The sequence below is a fragment of the Hyaena hyaena genome, unplaced genomic scaffold (genome assembly GCF_003009895.1).
Source record: "Hyaena hyaena isolate Hyena2069 unplaced genomic scaffold, ASM300989v1 scaffold_936, whole genome shotgun sequence".
Lineage (NCBI taxonomy): Eukaryota > Metazoa > Chordata > Mammalia > Carnivora > Hyaenidae > Hyaena > Hyaena hyaena.
This window is the reverse complement of record NW_024081568.1, coordinates 110696-125987: the sequence shown is the minus strand read 5'-3', so window position 1 is coordinate 125987 and position 15292 is coordinate 110696. Positions and strand designations below refer to the sequence as shown.

At 40.0% G+C, this 15292-nt stretch overlaps 1 pseudogene; it reads right to left on the bottom strand.

Moving 5' to 3' along the window:
- Positions 1-11997: 11997 nt before the first annotated feature.
- Positions 11998-13859, bottom strand: LOC120222992 (annotated as a pseudogene).
- Between the last annotated feature and the right edge of the window lie 1433 nt (positions 13860-15292).

Genomic DNA, 15292 nt, shown 5'->3' with positions numbered 1-15292 from the left:
AATTAGAAATTGGAGGACTTTGGAATAAGCTAGGGAGAATACTCCCATCAGCTAACAGTGTGATGCTTCCACCAGACCTAATGCTACAACTGCTACCTGGTCATTTTGGGCTTCTCATACCAAATAAGAAGCTATTACATTTATAAGTTTCTTTATCATGAGTAGCCAGGGATCCTTCTACATAATGGGAGCATGAAGATGTTAGCTGGGTTCCCTGGGGACCTTTTGCTTCCATGTTTAGTGAGAGTAGTAAATGGGCAATTGCAGCAACCGAATCCTGACAGGAGCTAGGTCACTAGGACCTCAAATTCTTCATCTCACTGGACTGCACTGATGAGTTATTTAGAAATATAAAGGAGCCAATAATTCTTATTTTATAAAATCAATTTCAGGATATTTGAAATATGGAAAGAAATACAGGACATTTTATGAAGCAAGCAAGCAAAATGAGATTGACAGAAATAAAAAAGTAATCTATAATAAAAAATCATACTTGTGGCCTGCAGCTGGCATGTCTACTAGGCAGCCAGTAGTGTCCTCCTATGAGAAAAGTGTGAGGCTGGGATCAGGGCAGCTTTGATCTACACTCCTCTGTGCACTTGTGTGCTTGGAGCCCATAGGACAAAATGACAACAAAACAACCTGATATCAGCTAAGAAACTGAAACAAGAGTCAGTGAACCTGAAGAGATATTGGATGTTCCAATGGCTCCGTAAGCACCTATGGAGTATGGCGTGAAAAGTAAAATGGGTCAATGACATTGAGAAGTCAGTGCTCATAAAATACTTTGAAAAGAGTGTATGGGCCCAAGTGACAGACAATATGGATTGGAATTTTTACTGGGGGAGCTGCAAACAATCTGAAATATTTTAAGGTCAAAACCATGTATTGGAAAAAAGACAATTTCTTCAACAAATGGTATTGGGAAAACTGGACAGCTACAGGCAAAAGAATGAAACTAGAACACTTTCTTACACCATACACAAAAATAAATTCATAATGGATTAAAGACCTAAAGATCTAAATGTGAGACCTGAAACCATAAAAATTCTAGAGAACACAGGCAGTAACTTCTCTGACATTGGCCATAGCAGCTTCTTACTAGATATGTCTTCGGAGGCAAGGGAAACAAAAGCAAAAATAAACTGTTAGGACTTCATCAAAATAAAAAGCTTTGGCACAGTGAAGGAAGCAATCCACAAAACTAAAAGGCAGTCTACAGAATGGGAAAAGATATTTGCAAATGACATATCTGTCAAAGGGTTAGTATCCAAAATCTATAAAGAATTTATCAAACTCAACTCCAAAAAACAAATAATCCAGTTAAAAAATGGGCAGAAGACATCAATAGACATTTTCCAAAGAAGACATTCAGATGGCTAGGAGACACATGAAAAGATGCTCAACATCACTCATTATCAGGGAAATACAAATCAAAACTACTATGAGGTCTTACCTCATACCTGTCAGAATGGCTAAAATTAACAGCACAGGAAACAACAGGTGTTGGAAAGAACGTGGAGAAAGGGAAATCCTTTCATACTTTTGGTGGGAATGCAAACTGGTGGGAATGCAGCTACTCTAGAAAACATTATGAAGTTCCTCAAAAAGTTAAAAATAGAACTATGATCTAGTAATTGCACTACTAGGTATTTACCCAAAGGATACAAAAATACTGATTCAAACGGATACATGCACCTTGATGTTTATAGCAGCATTATCAAAAATAGCTAAATTATGGAAAGATCTCAACTGTCCATCAACTGATGAATGGATAAAGATGTGGTAAATATATACAATGCAATATTACTCAGCCACAAAAAAGAATAAAATCTTGCCATTTGCAACTATGTGGATGGAGTTAGAGAGTATTATGCTAAGTGAAATAAGTCAGTCAGAGAAAGACAAATATCATATTTCACTCATATGTGGAATTTAAGAAACAAAGCAGATAAACATAGGGGGAAAAGAGAGAGAGGCAAAACAGGAAACAGATCTTTTTTAAAAAGTTTATTTTGAGAGAGACAAAGATGGGGAGGAGGGGCAGAGAGAGAGGGAGAGAGAGAATCCCAACCAGGCTCTGCACTGCCAGCAAGAAGCCCAATGCAGGGCTTAAACTCATGAACCATGAGACTGAAATCATGACCTGAACTGAAATCAATAGTTGGACACTTAACCGACTGAGCCACCCAGGTGCCCCAACAGACTTTTAACCATAGATAACAAATTGAGGGTTGCTGGAGGGGAAGTGGGTGGGAGGATGGGCTACATGGGTGATGGGAAGTAAGGAGGGCACTTGTTGTGATGAACACTGGGTGTTGTATGTAAGTGATGAATCACTAAATTCCACACCTCAAACTAATTCCACACCTTCCACTGTAGGTCAACTAACTGGAATTTAAATAAAAACTTGAAAAAAAACCCCCACAAAAGAAATCCTGCATATTGGCTGTCTGATGATCAAATAGGCAAACACTTTGCCTATTTGCCACATTTTCCAAACCACTATGAACCGACCCAGAAAATCTGATGAAGAATATTAAAAGATATAGGACATAAAAAAGAATAAAATATTGCTATTGAGACAACATGGATGAAATAAGGACATTATGATAAATGAAATAAGTCCAAAATGAAAAGATAAATACTGTAAAATCTCATATGTAGAATCCAAAAAACTACACAAAAGACAAAAAAAAAAAAAGAATAACAACAACAAAATAAACAAAAAGGAGAACAGATTGGTGGTTGCCTGAGGCTAGGGATAGGGGATGGGCAAAATGGGTGAAGGAGGTCAAAAGGCACAATACATGAATAAATCATGGGGATGTAATGTACAGCCTGGTGACTACAGTTAATAATACTGTGCTGCATATTTGAAAGTAACCAGGAGATTGGATCTTAAAAGTTCTCATCACAAGAAAAAAATTCTGTGTGGTGATGGATGTTAACTGGACTTATTATAGAGATCATTTTGTAATATACACAAACCTTGAATCATTATGTTGTACATTTGAAATTAATATAATGTGTGTCAATTAAAAAAAAAAGAAAATGAAATTAATGACCAAAGGATTCACTGGGAAGAGTAGCAAGATTAACTGGGTAGTAGCAAGCAAGAACGTGTCCTGGGATGCCTTGGTGGCTGAGTTGAGCATCAGGCTCCTGGTTTGGGCTTGGGTCATGGTCTTGTGTGGTTTGTGGGTTCTGGTACCATGTTGGGCTCTGCTAACAGGGTGGAGCCTGCTTGTGATTCTCTTTCTCTCTGCCCCTCCCTCGCTTGCGTGTGCACACACATTCTCTGAAAATAAATAAAACTTTAAAAAGTTTTATTGTGCAGCTCTTCTCAGATAGAAGGGAAAGGGCAGGGCTATAGCCTGTGCATGTGCCCTTTGGTAGACTTTGTTTAAATGATGAGGTGATGAGACTAGGTATTTGACATCCTAGAAGACATTCATCCATCAGATGTTCACTATGTGCAGGGTATTGGCCAGGTCTGTGCCTTTGGTTCAGTATGCAGTCTGTGCATTGAATAAAGAGTGGGTGAGAATGGTGGTCTAAAATCCAGGCCAACTCCCACCTGCCAACGGTGAACTTGTGGGGGTTGTTACTACCCACAGGGGCCCCTGTGTAATGTTCACCCAAAGATTAGTAGTGGTTCTGCTTGAACCCCAGAGCTTCTTGAGAATGATCATGTACAGCTGTTACTCTCAGGGTACTTTTAGGGTAAATCCATACATTGTCCCTTGAGTGGGGACAGAATGTGTGACTTTTAGAATATGGTGAAGGTAAGGGATGTCACTTCCTTGATCAGGTAATGTTATAAAGTGAAGTGAAGGGATTTTGCAGAGGTAATTAAGGTCCTAAGTCACTTGATTTTGAATTGATCAAAAGGAGGATTATCCTGGGAGGGCCTGACTTGATCAGCCATTAAAAAAGGAACCTGACTCTTTTGTGCAGAGAGATGCTCCCCTGCTGGCATTGAGGAAGTAAACTGGTTTGTTGTGACTGCCTATAGAGGGCCATGTGGCAGGGAAATACAGGTGGCCTCCAAGAGCTGAGGGCAGCCAAAAGGAGCTGGGGATGGCTACCAGCAAGAAAGAAGCTGGGGCCCTCAGTTGTAAACTTGCAAGGAAATAAGTTCTCCCAAAAACTTGAGTGAGCTTGGAAGAGGAGTTTCATCCAGTAGAACCTCCAGGTGAGAAGGCCAACATTATAAGAGCAGTGGAGGACTGATTCATTTGTGACCCTTGACCCACAGAAACTGCGATAGTATAATTATGATACAATAAATGTGTATTGTGTTAAGCAGCTAAGTTTGTGGTAATATGTCTTTTTTAAATGTTTATTTATTTATTTTGAGAGAGAGAGAGTGAGCAGGGGAGGGGCAGAGAGAGAGGGAGAGAGAGAGAATCCCAAGCACGCTCCACACTGTCAGCGTAGAGCCTGACATGGGGCCCAAACCTATGAACTGTGAGATCATGACCTGAGCTAAAACCAAGAGTCAGACACTCAACTGACTGAGCTACCCAGGTGCTGCTATAGTAATAGTTTTTACAGCAAGAGAAAACTACACAGGTGATGGCATGAGAGGCAAAGTTCTGGGTATGGCAGTGGTGATGGCTGCTTTTTGTTTGTTTTTAAATGTTTTTATTTATTTCTGAGAGAGAGAGACAGCTTGAGCAGGGGAGGGTCAGAGAGAGAGGGAGATACAGAATCCGAAATAGGCTCGAGGCTCTGAGCTAGCTGTCAGCACAGAGCCCGACAAGGGGCTTGAACCCATGAACTGTGAGATCATGACCTGAGCTGAAGTCGGACGCTTAACTAAGCCACCTGGGAGCTCCTGATAGCTGCTTTTTTGGTGAGGATAGAATCTCTGATTAGTCCTGGAAATTGTTTTGGAAGCTTAATTAACTTAACCTGATTTCTCCAGTTAAGTACCCGCTAATAAATGCTAATAGATTTCATTTCGGCTTCAACTAATCAGAGAGGAGTCTGTAATTTTACTAAAATCACTAACTGCTATAGGATATAAATTCAAAAGGATATAAATTCTCCTTATGACTCAGCTTCAAAACCCCTCATTACTTCTAGACCCACAAATGTATTCAAATCCCAGAATGGTCTCTGGTTGGGGAGTGGGGCAATTACAAAGTGCAAAATGAAAGAAGAGTTGAAGTAAGATTTTGTTAATTTATACTGGGGAAAACTGGGGAATATATGTGGAAATAGACTCTGATGGTTGGACCAGGGAGGAAGTAAGATAATTTAGATCAGGCTGTGTTAATTGATATGGTCCCTTTTCTCAGGATTCTTTATTAAGCAAAAAAAAAAAATTTTTTTTTTTAAACCATATAGTTGTTGAAGACACCTGTCCCCAGCAGGTCTGGGTATAGGCATGGAGGACTTCATTTCTTTCTTTCTTTTTTTTTTTTTTTAAATTTTTAATGTTTTATTTATTTCTGAGAGAGAGAGAGAGACAGTGTGAGCAGAGGAGGGTCAGAGAGGGAGACACAGAATCTGAAACTGGCTCCAGGCTCTGAGCTAGCTGTCAGTACAGAGCCTGATGCGGGGCTTGAACCCACGAACTGTGAAATCATGACCTGAGCCGAAGTCAGACGCTTAACCGACTAGAGAACTTCATTTCTAACCTTTTAGATCTTTTAGATTTGTCCATGATTACCCCCCACTTTAGGACCATCATTACCTCTATGCTTTTAAACACTGAAAACATTATTTTCCCTAGAAATTATGGTACATGATGTCTATTATATTTTTAGGGAAATCAGAAAGCACCATTAAGGGGATAAAAGTAAACCTTGGGGTGGTATGCTGATTCTGTGGCAGAAGACACCAAGATTGAGTAAAAGTGTAGATAACTGAGAAAGTGAGAGATTCTCTGTGGTGGTATCGCATTGTCACAAATGTATATACAGAAGACAGTTGACACATGAATAGAGGGCATTGCCATTACTAGCTTGTAGCCAAATGCTGGGCAAATTCACCCTTTGCCTAGTTTGAATTGCATGCTAAATGAGATCATTATCACTGCCTGCACTCTCTTCTATAGTAATTATTAAGCAGTATTTGAGTAAACGAGGACAGCGAATCTCAGCCCTTATTAAGAAAGCAGTAGAGGGGCGCCTGGGTGGCTTAGTCGGTTAAGCGTCCGACTTTCGCTTGGGTCATGATCTCGCGGTTCGTGGGTTCGAGCCCCGCGTTGGGCTCTGTGCTGACTGCCAGCTCAGAGCCTGGAGCCTGTTTCAGAGTCTGTGACTCCCTCTCTCTCTGACCTTCCCCTGCTCACACTGTCTCTCTCTCTCTCTCTTAAACATAAAATAAAAATATTTAAAAAAAAAAAAAAAAGAAAGCAGTAGAATAAAGAGTGCAAGTCTCTTCTATTCTGTCGATAGTATTCCTATGTGGCTTATAAAAGACACTGCACAGCTGACTGCTGACTATTGACTTTTAAAAGTACTTCCATTGATAGCTTTTGCTTTGCCAGACATGAGGACAATATTTCAAGAATTCAGCAGGTTAAAGGTGACTGGTTAGCTAAAGGTGACTTGGCTTTTGTATCCTATTTTGGAAAGCCGGTCAAGTATAGAGTTCATCTTCATGTGAGATGGACTCTATTGTGCAATTACTGTCCAGTAAGGGTACCTGAATTCTCCTGCATACTGTCACAACCTGATAGGATGAGATTTAGATATGACCACTTTCAAAATAAGCTGATTTGTTACATTGATAAGATGATAATTTCCTCTTTGGAAGAGGAAGCCAAGGGCTCTTGTAAATTATAATGTGCAGAAGTAGTCAAGGCCCTTTAGGGTCAAGGCCAATCAGGCAAATATCCAGGAATATCCCAGGTTGAGGCCTATAGGGACATTTCACAAATAGTAAAGAACAAATTACTGTCCCTTCTGGGTCCCACTAATGAGAAAAAGATACTAGGTCTTGTGGAGCTGTATAAATTCTGGTGGACACATATACTGCATTTGAGTATTCTGTCCTTTGTAGGACAGAGTGACTAGAAAAAAAAAAGACTCAATTCAAATGAGCTGGAACAAAGGAAGCCTTTGAGGATATGTAGAGGGTAATATACAAGGTGAACCTCTGGGACTATATATAATCTTAACAGTCCAAGGATTTTATATGTGTCTACTACTAAAACTCAGAGACTGGAGTTATTAGTAGAAGTCTAATTCTGACACTAAATGGCAGCTACCCGTATTTTGAATTAGAAGATTATGCTATAACTTGGTACAAACCATTTGAGACACAGTTACTAGTATGCTCTTAAGCTCTGGTGGAAACAGGTCATATGGCTGAAGGACAAACAATTACCAAAGTATATATTTTGATATGAGTAATGTTAGACATTCAAATAAAGGGATGTAAAACAAAGTTCCTTGAAAAATTTTAACATTATACTTATGAATATGCTGCAATGGAGCAAGTGCATCATATTCATGAGCAGGTAGCCTTTCTCTGCCTCTAGGATCAATGATAGAACACCCTCTTCTGTTTGTGAGTGACCTGAATTGTAGGATTCTCTTCTCACTGACATGTAATAGGCTGCTGGCTCCACCAGTGGGAGCTCCTGTACTGGAAAAGGACACTTATGGAAGTCTGCTGCTATTTTCCCAGGGGCTAATTTGCTGTTAGCCCAGCGGCAAAGGTACAGACATTTTAACAATATTTGTTTCCTCAGTACATGAGCATAGGATGTCTTTCCATTTCTTTGTGTCATCTTCACTTTCTTTCATCAGTGTTTTGTAGTTTTCAGAATACAGGTCAAAAGACCTCTTTGGTTAAGTCTATTTCTAGGTATTTCATTATTTTTGGTACACTTGCAAATGGGATTGTTTTAATTTCTCTTTCTGCTGCTTCATTAGTGTTTAGAAAAGCAACAGATTTCTGTACACTGATTTTGCATCCTGTGACTTTACTGAATTCATTTACCAATTCTAGTAGTTGTTTTGGTAGAGTCTTTGGGGTTTTCTATACATATTATCATGTCATCTGCAAATAGTGAAAGTTTTACTTCTTCTTTATCAATTTGGATGCCTTTTTATTTCTTTTTGTTGTCTGATTTCTGTGGCTAGGACTTCTCATGGTATTCTGAATACAAGTGGTGAAAGTGGGCATCTCCTATGATCCAGTAATCACACTACTGGGTATTTACCCCCAAAATACAAAAATACTAATTCAAAGAGATACATGCACCCCTATGTTTATTGTAGCATTGTTTACCATAACCAAATTATGGGAGTAGCCCAAGTGTCCATCGATAGGTGAATGGATAAAGTAGATGAGGTACACACACACACACACACACACACACACACACACGAATGTCATTCAGCCATTAAAAAGAATGAAATCTTGCCCTTTGCAACAACAGATGGAGCTAGAGAGTATAATGCTAAGTGAAGTAAGTCAGAGAAACACAAATACCATATGATTTCACTCATATGTGGAATTTAAGAAACAAAATAAATGAGCAAAGGGGGAAAAAAAGAAAGAGAGACAAAGCAAGAAACAGACTTTTAACTATAGAGAGCAAACAGATGGTTACCAAAAGGAAGGTTGGTGGGAGGTGAGTGAAACAGGTGATGGGATTAAAGAGTACACTTATCATGATGAGCACTGATTAGTGTATAGAATTGTTCAGTAACTATATTGTACCCCTGAGACTAATATAACAGTGTATATTAACTATACAGAATTAAAACAAATTTAAAAAAGAAAAAAAAAGGTAAAGGTAATTGTGCACAATGAGTTGAACTGAAAGCAGTGCATAGAACAATATAAAAAGAACTGAATCTTGCTCTAGATCAAAGTCCTAACTGATATAAAATGCTATATAAAAAGTGTGGATATCACAAACCCTTAGCCCATAGCCAATGGCGCAAGGGGTGTTGCTAATAAATGTTTAATGGATGAACAATAAAGAATACTATATGTGAAGAACACAACTGTGGAAAGCCTATGGAATTTCAGAAACAAAATTAAAGTAGATCATATTGATGCTCACCAAAAGAACCCAATTATTGTTTCAGAGGAGAATTGGGATGCCAAGATGATGCCTTGGTCCATTGCCTGTAGGTAGCCACTTGGATACATGAAAGGAGGCATAGTCATGTCCAAATCATACAACGATGAGTTTACAAAAGCATATTCCACTGTCATCCACCAAAGTCACTAATGTGGAAGTTACTAATATAATTTCCTGAATGTTAACAAGAGATAAACAACTTGAACTTGGCCTTGGGAAAATCCCCCAATAACAAAATTGACCCAAAGCTGACAGGTGAATTGCACAGGGTCACTGCTAATGTTTCTGAAGGATTCAAAAGGATTTAAATAAAAATAGACACCATTTCTTACTCTTTAACAGAAGCAGCAGCTATAACACCATTAAGGTCCTGGAAATAGCCATTTTACGTCAATTTGCATTCACAACCTTTGCCTCATTGGAGCAAGGAACACATTTCAACGTGACTATTATACAAAAATGGGTCAAAAGAACACTTAACACCTATGGAGTAGTGACTTAATTGAACAACTAGACTGGGAAATTTAAACATTTTTATTAAGACATGGTAAGATCATAAAGGGGTTCCTAGCTCAGTTGGGTGAATGTATGCCTCATAAGAAAATGAAGAGTGGTAAATGTAGAACCCTTTTAAAGAGAAATCTGGACATTGGAGGGTTTTTGTTGTCATTGTTTTTGTTATCAGCTCCAATGTCCCTGGCCTTGGACTACATTTGCATGGTTGAGGTAAAGGGGATGTAGCTTCCCAAAATCATCTATCTGCTATTCTTTTGAATTAGATTGCATTTATTCCTAAGGCATATCTGGGTTGAATATTGATCTTGCCTCATGCATCAAAAGTAGAATTGATTGTAAGTACCACCCTATAATATCTTGTGATGATTTACCTCCCCAACTCTAACATCTATCTCTGGGAATAGAGAAGGAGAGGCTTTGATGAGGTTCCTATTGCCAGCTTATTTCTTTTTTTAAAATCATTTATAAGATGCAGCATCTTCCACCCTTTTATTGTCAGCCTTTCTGTACCTGATATTTAAGGTGCAACTCTTTTAGGTAACATTTAGTTGATAATCCCTTTTAGTAAGAGAACTTAGTCCATTTGCATTTAGCATGATTACTGATGTAGTTGGATTTAACTTCCCACCTCACCAGTGTCACACCTGCTCTATATTCCTTTTTCCCTCCTTTCTTGCCTTCTTTTGGATTAACCACAACCCCCTCCCCCCCCCTTTTTTTTTTATCATTCCTTTCTTTCCTTTCTATTAAGAGGCAATCTTTTACTCTTGTTTTAGTTGTTACCCTGGATATTACTGCATGCATCCTATAAATTAGTACTTTTACCACTTCCTGGGCAATATAAGGATCTTTGCAGAGTTTTAACACTTTTTACCCCCTCTCCAACTTTTTGTGCTGTTTTTGTCATGTATTTTGATTATGTGTGTGTGTACATGTACGTATATGTATGTGTGTATATAATCCTCAAGACATTATTTTTTCTATACAGTTCGATATTCATGTAAACTTACATGTTCAAACTTTCAGCTGCTCTATTTCAATAATTCCATTAATTCACTCCTCTATTTCAATAATTCCGTTAAGGAACTTATTCCCTCTATATAAGGAAATCTTTTCAGTATTTCTGTTGTAAAAGTACACTGGTGCTAAATGTCTTTAGCTGTCATTTGTCTGAAAATATTTCCCTTTCAATTTTTTTTTTGAAATGGCAGACTTTTAATAACTGTTTTTATTACCGGGTTAAGTCATGAAGTTACAAAGTAATTAGAAATTTTTGAGCGTATTATTGTTTTTTAAAAAAGGGCTCATTCCTTATATACGTAATGTCTAGTATTTCGTTGGCATACCACTGTTCAAAAGGTCCTGGCCAAAAACATCCCAAAACAAAACACTCAATCCAATGTTTTAAGTCCCATTTTGTTAATTAAGCTTGTGTGCCTATGAGGCCTCCTAAAAGAAAAGAGACACAAAATTAAACAATGCTTAAGCTGTCAGCCAGATTCCAGACAGGGAGACCGAGTAGAGTTTTTTCTGGGTTACTCTATTTGAATTATATTCAATTACTCAGCACAATAGATCCCTAAAAAAATGAAAAATCAACATGGTAAGGAGGTCACTGCATTATTTGGACTGCATGTCATAATTATATTTAGCAAATTCAGATAGCCACAATAAAAATAGCCTCCATCATCTGTAGTTTATGAAGATAACAATTCTCCATCTGGCTTTTTATTTTTGCTGGACAACAATACAGAACTGATGAACTATAAGTAATACTATTTTATATCATAAAATACTATATTTTTTCATTTATGTTTGTAAGCGCTTGCTGTTTGAGTCAAGGTTAGGCTTGTTAAATGATTAAAGGGAATTTTATTACAGCAGCATGTACTCATATCATTTTAAGAGAATAAAATGCATAGAAGAAACAGCTTTTATTTTTTTTGTATCCTGTAAAATTGAGTTATTTTGCTGATGTGAAATAATAATAACTAATTTTAGGACAACACTACCTTCTGAAAATGTCACACACCTACTTTTTAAATGCATCAAAATTATAGCATGTTCCATCTCAGACCTGGACAGAGTAAAATTATGCAAACAACTGATTGCTCAGCTGAAACAAAAGGTAATTAACATGTTGGGAATAAGCTGGGAGCTGGGAGCATATAGCTAGATGAAAAGGCTTTTTATTTAAAGGCAAAATATCCCAAGTGGCCCTCTGGCACAGGCAATTTCTACTTTCACATTCATCAATGCATATGTGATCTGCCACCATTAATTTCTTCCTTTTTAAATGGCTGATTTGGACTGACTTATTAAGAATGATGTCCTTAAGAGAGAACTCTTTCTGTAAACATGTGATAGGTTTGCAGAAGCTACAGGTAAAGAGGATAATGAAGAAGTCAGATATGTTCTATTTATTTGAAGGTCAAACCAGCTACACTGCACACCCTGAAGACTTTCTCAATGGTGCTGACATAGGCAGCTGTTTTCAGGTTCAATCCTAGGTTGTTCTTTGTGGCTGTGTACATGATTTGCCTGGCAGAAAACTCCACAGTGTAAGATAAACCAGAATGTACAGTGTCTTTTCTTAGATACTCTGTTTTGGAACCCTGACGTGGATACACTGGGAAAAGTTTGATAGTGCTTTCTAAATTTTCTTTCTAAACTATCTTGAACAGACATGAGAAAGCAGTAGCTAGAATCTCTTTCATATTTAAGGTCAAAGAGCCATAGCTGACTACACACACACACACACACACACACACACACACACAATTTAAGCAGGTTCTACATCAGCATGGAGCCTGAGGCTCAATCTCTGGAGCCTGAGATCATGACCTGAGCTGAAATCACGAGTCAGACAGGTGAACCGACGGAGCCACCCAGGAACTCCATGATTTATATTCTTTAGTCACTCAGAGTAAGATACTGTCACTCCTTCAGCATTTAGGAATAAATCAGGAATAAACATAATGTTCCTCTTCAGAAAAATATTATCAGCTTCTAGAATTGCTGGTTCATTGGAAACTTCAGCAGTGATCTTGGCTTTCATTCAGGGTGCACTAGACTTGGTTACCTGCTTATCATTGGCAGTAGGGATGGGTATGCCAGTTTGCTGGCAAGATGCTACCTTCCTAGGGCTTTGCCTTGGAGAAACCCAGAATTGATTCATGTTGTAATTTTATTTAAAAAAATTTTTTTAAAGTTTATTTATTTATTTTGAGCGAGTAGGCTGGCACCGAGAAAGAGGGAGACAGACTCCCAAGCAGGCTCCACACTGCCAGCACTGTCAGCACAGAGCCTGACGCTGGGCTTGAACTCACAAACCGTGAGATCATGACCTGAGCGGAAACCAAGAGTCCCATGCTTAACTGACTGAGCCACCCAGGTGTCCTGATCCATGTTGCAATTTCAAGTCTTATAGTTCCTTTTGGTCAATGCCATCTGGATTCCACATGCTCCCATTATATTCACCAACACCAACACATTTAGCAAAATTATAACGTAAATATAGAGTGCAAAATTGCCAAAGCCCTAAATAACAAATGTTTTATTTCCAAACCCTGGTGTCATTCCAAAAATGCTCATGAAAGAAGCTTCACTGAGGAAGTTTTCAATCCCATGTAAAACACTGGCTAGTAGCAGAGATGTCAGTGGACGAGACCCTGATTGATGGATTTACCAGGATAGCATGTGCATTAATTTGCATACCCTATGATGCTAGCATAGGTGTCAGCAATCTAGGACATCTCTCACTCACATTGCCCATGTCTGAGGAAGGCACATCGATGCCAGGACCAAGAAAGCCCATTTTTTTGTTAGTTCCATGGTGAACCCCCTTGTAATCTTTTCCCAGTTCCTTACTGGTGTAGTTCTTGGGATTAATCTTAACACTCTAGCATCAGCACCCCCAAGTGGCACATCAACCACAGCACGTGTAGAGTCATAAGGGAGGCCAAAACTTATACTTTGCCCACATTCACATCTACACTGTAACGGGAGCGTGCAGTGCTGGCTGGGCTGAGCCCCGTAGCCCCAGATGACTTCTGGGGAGCCGTTGTTTTTCGGGATGCGGACTGGCAGGCTGAGCACATGGTTGCCGGGTTTAATGATTCGCAGGATGCCATGCATCCGGTCCAGCTTCTCCTCACTTCTCTGGCCCTGGATGTGTGCCGCCAGTCTGTCCTCCAGGATGCTGGCCTCACGGTCGAAGAAGCTTTTCCAACACCTTGAAGAGGTAGGGGCTGTCCTCACAGCCTGCTGCCTCCTTGCTGTCACGTGGCCAGGAGGCTGCGCAGGCCCGCGCGGCTGCCGCCTTTTGTGGGGCGGCACCAGCTCTCGGAGGCCCAGGGGAGGGTTGCCTGTTAAACTTCCCGCCTTCCCGGAAGTCTCCTTTCCTCGCACCGCCCACCGCCTGACGGGAGGAGTCGGCTGCACCCGATGGCTCTTTGGAAGGCAGGCCCGCCCTGGCCAAAAGACGGAGGCGCTTAACCCAGGGCCCTTTCTTGCCCCACCCTTGGGTCGTCCCTGAATTCAGCCCTCACCGGCAAGCTCGGGGCGCTCTCAGGCCTGGGGCTCGCCCTCGGTGGAAAGAGGGCTGCGAGCGTCGGAGGCGGACCTGAGGCTGTGCGGGCCTCGGATTCTGAGGGCCTAGATGTTTGGAGCCTGAGTTACACTCTGCGGGACCCTCACCCTGTGGAGAGTGACGCGGAGGCGGGGAAGAGAGAAGGAAGCCAAACAGGACCCCCTAAAGCCCAAGCCCCAAGTCCAGGCCTGTGCCACAGTCGGCTGTGCCTAAAGGTGGTGCTGGTTAAAGGTATATTTGTCCTTTGTCTCAGTCTGTTTTTAAAATTTTCTTTGTCTTGGGTTTTCAGTAGTTTATTATGAAGTGCTGAGGTGGAGTTCCTTTTGTGTTTATCCTGCTGGAGGTTCGTAGTAGTTATTAGGCAACTCTCATCTTCAGACCCGCCATTAGGCTTTGTGATGTGCATGTTCTGGAAAGTATACTTTACGGCAGACTTCTCTTAGGTTCAGGTACTAAGGGGAGACTGCTTGCTGTTCCACTTTCCAGCTTTTTGCCCTAGCCCTAAGGATGGTAGCGATTTCCTGTAATTACTACTTCTGTGTCACCTTAATGTGTCCTTTTTGCTTTTTTTTTTTTTCAAGTTAGTTAAGGTACTGCGTAGTCTTGGCTTTAGGAGCAGAATTCAGTGATGTATCTCTTACATATGACACCTAATGCTCATCCCAACAAGTGCCTGCCTTTATTCCCATCACCCATTTAACCCATCCCCCTACCCACCTCCCCTCCAGCAACCCTCAGTTTGTTCTCTGTATTTAAGAGTCTCTTATGGTTTGCTCCCTCTTTCTTTTTATCTTATTTTTCTTTCCCTTCCCCTGTGTTCATGTGTTGTGTTTTTCAAATTCCACATAGGAATGAAATCATATTTGTCTTTCTGACTTACTTTGCTTAGCATAACGTACTCTAGTTCTATTCATGTTGTTGCAAATGGCAAGATTTCATTCTTTTTCATCACCAAGTAGTATTCCGGTGTGTGTGTGTGTGTGTGTGTGTGTGTGTGTGTGTACACACACACACACACATACGACATCTTCTTTATCCATTCATCAGTTAACGGGCATTTGGGCTTTTTCTATAATTTGGTTATTGTTGATAATGCTGCTATAAACATGGGGGTGCATGTGCCC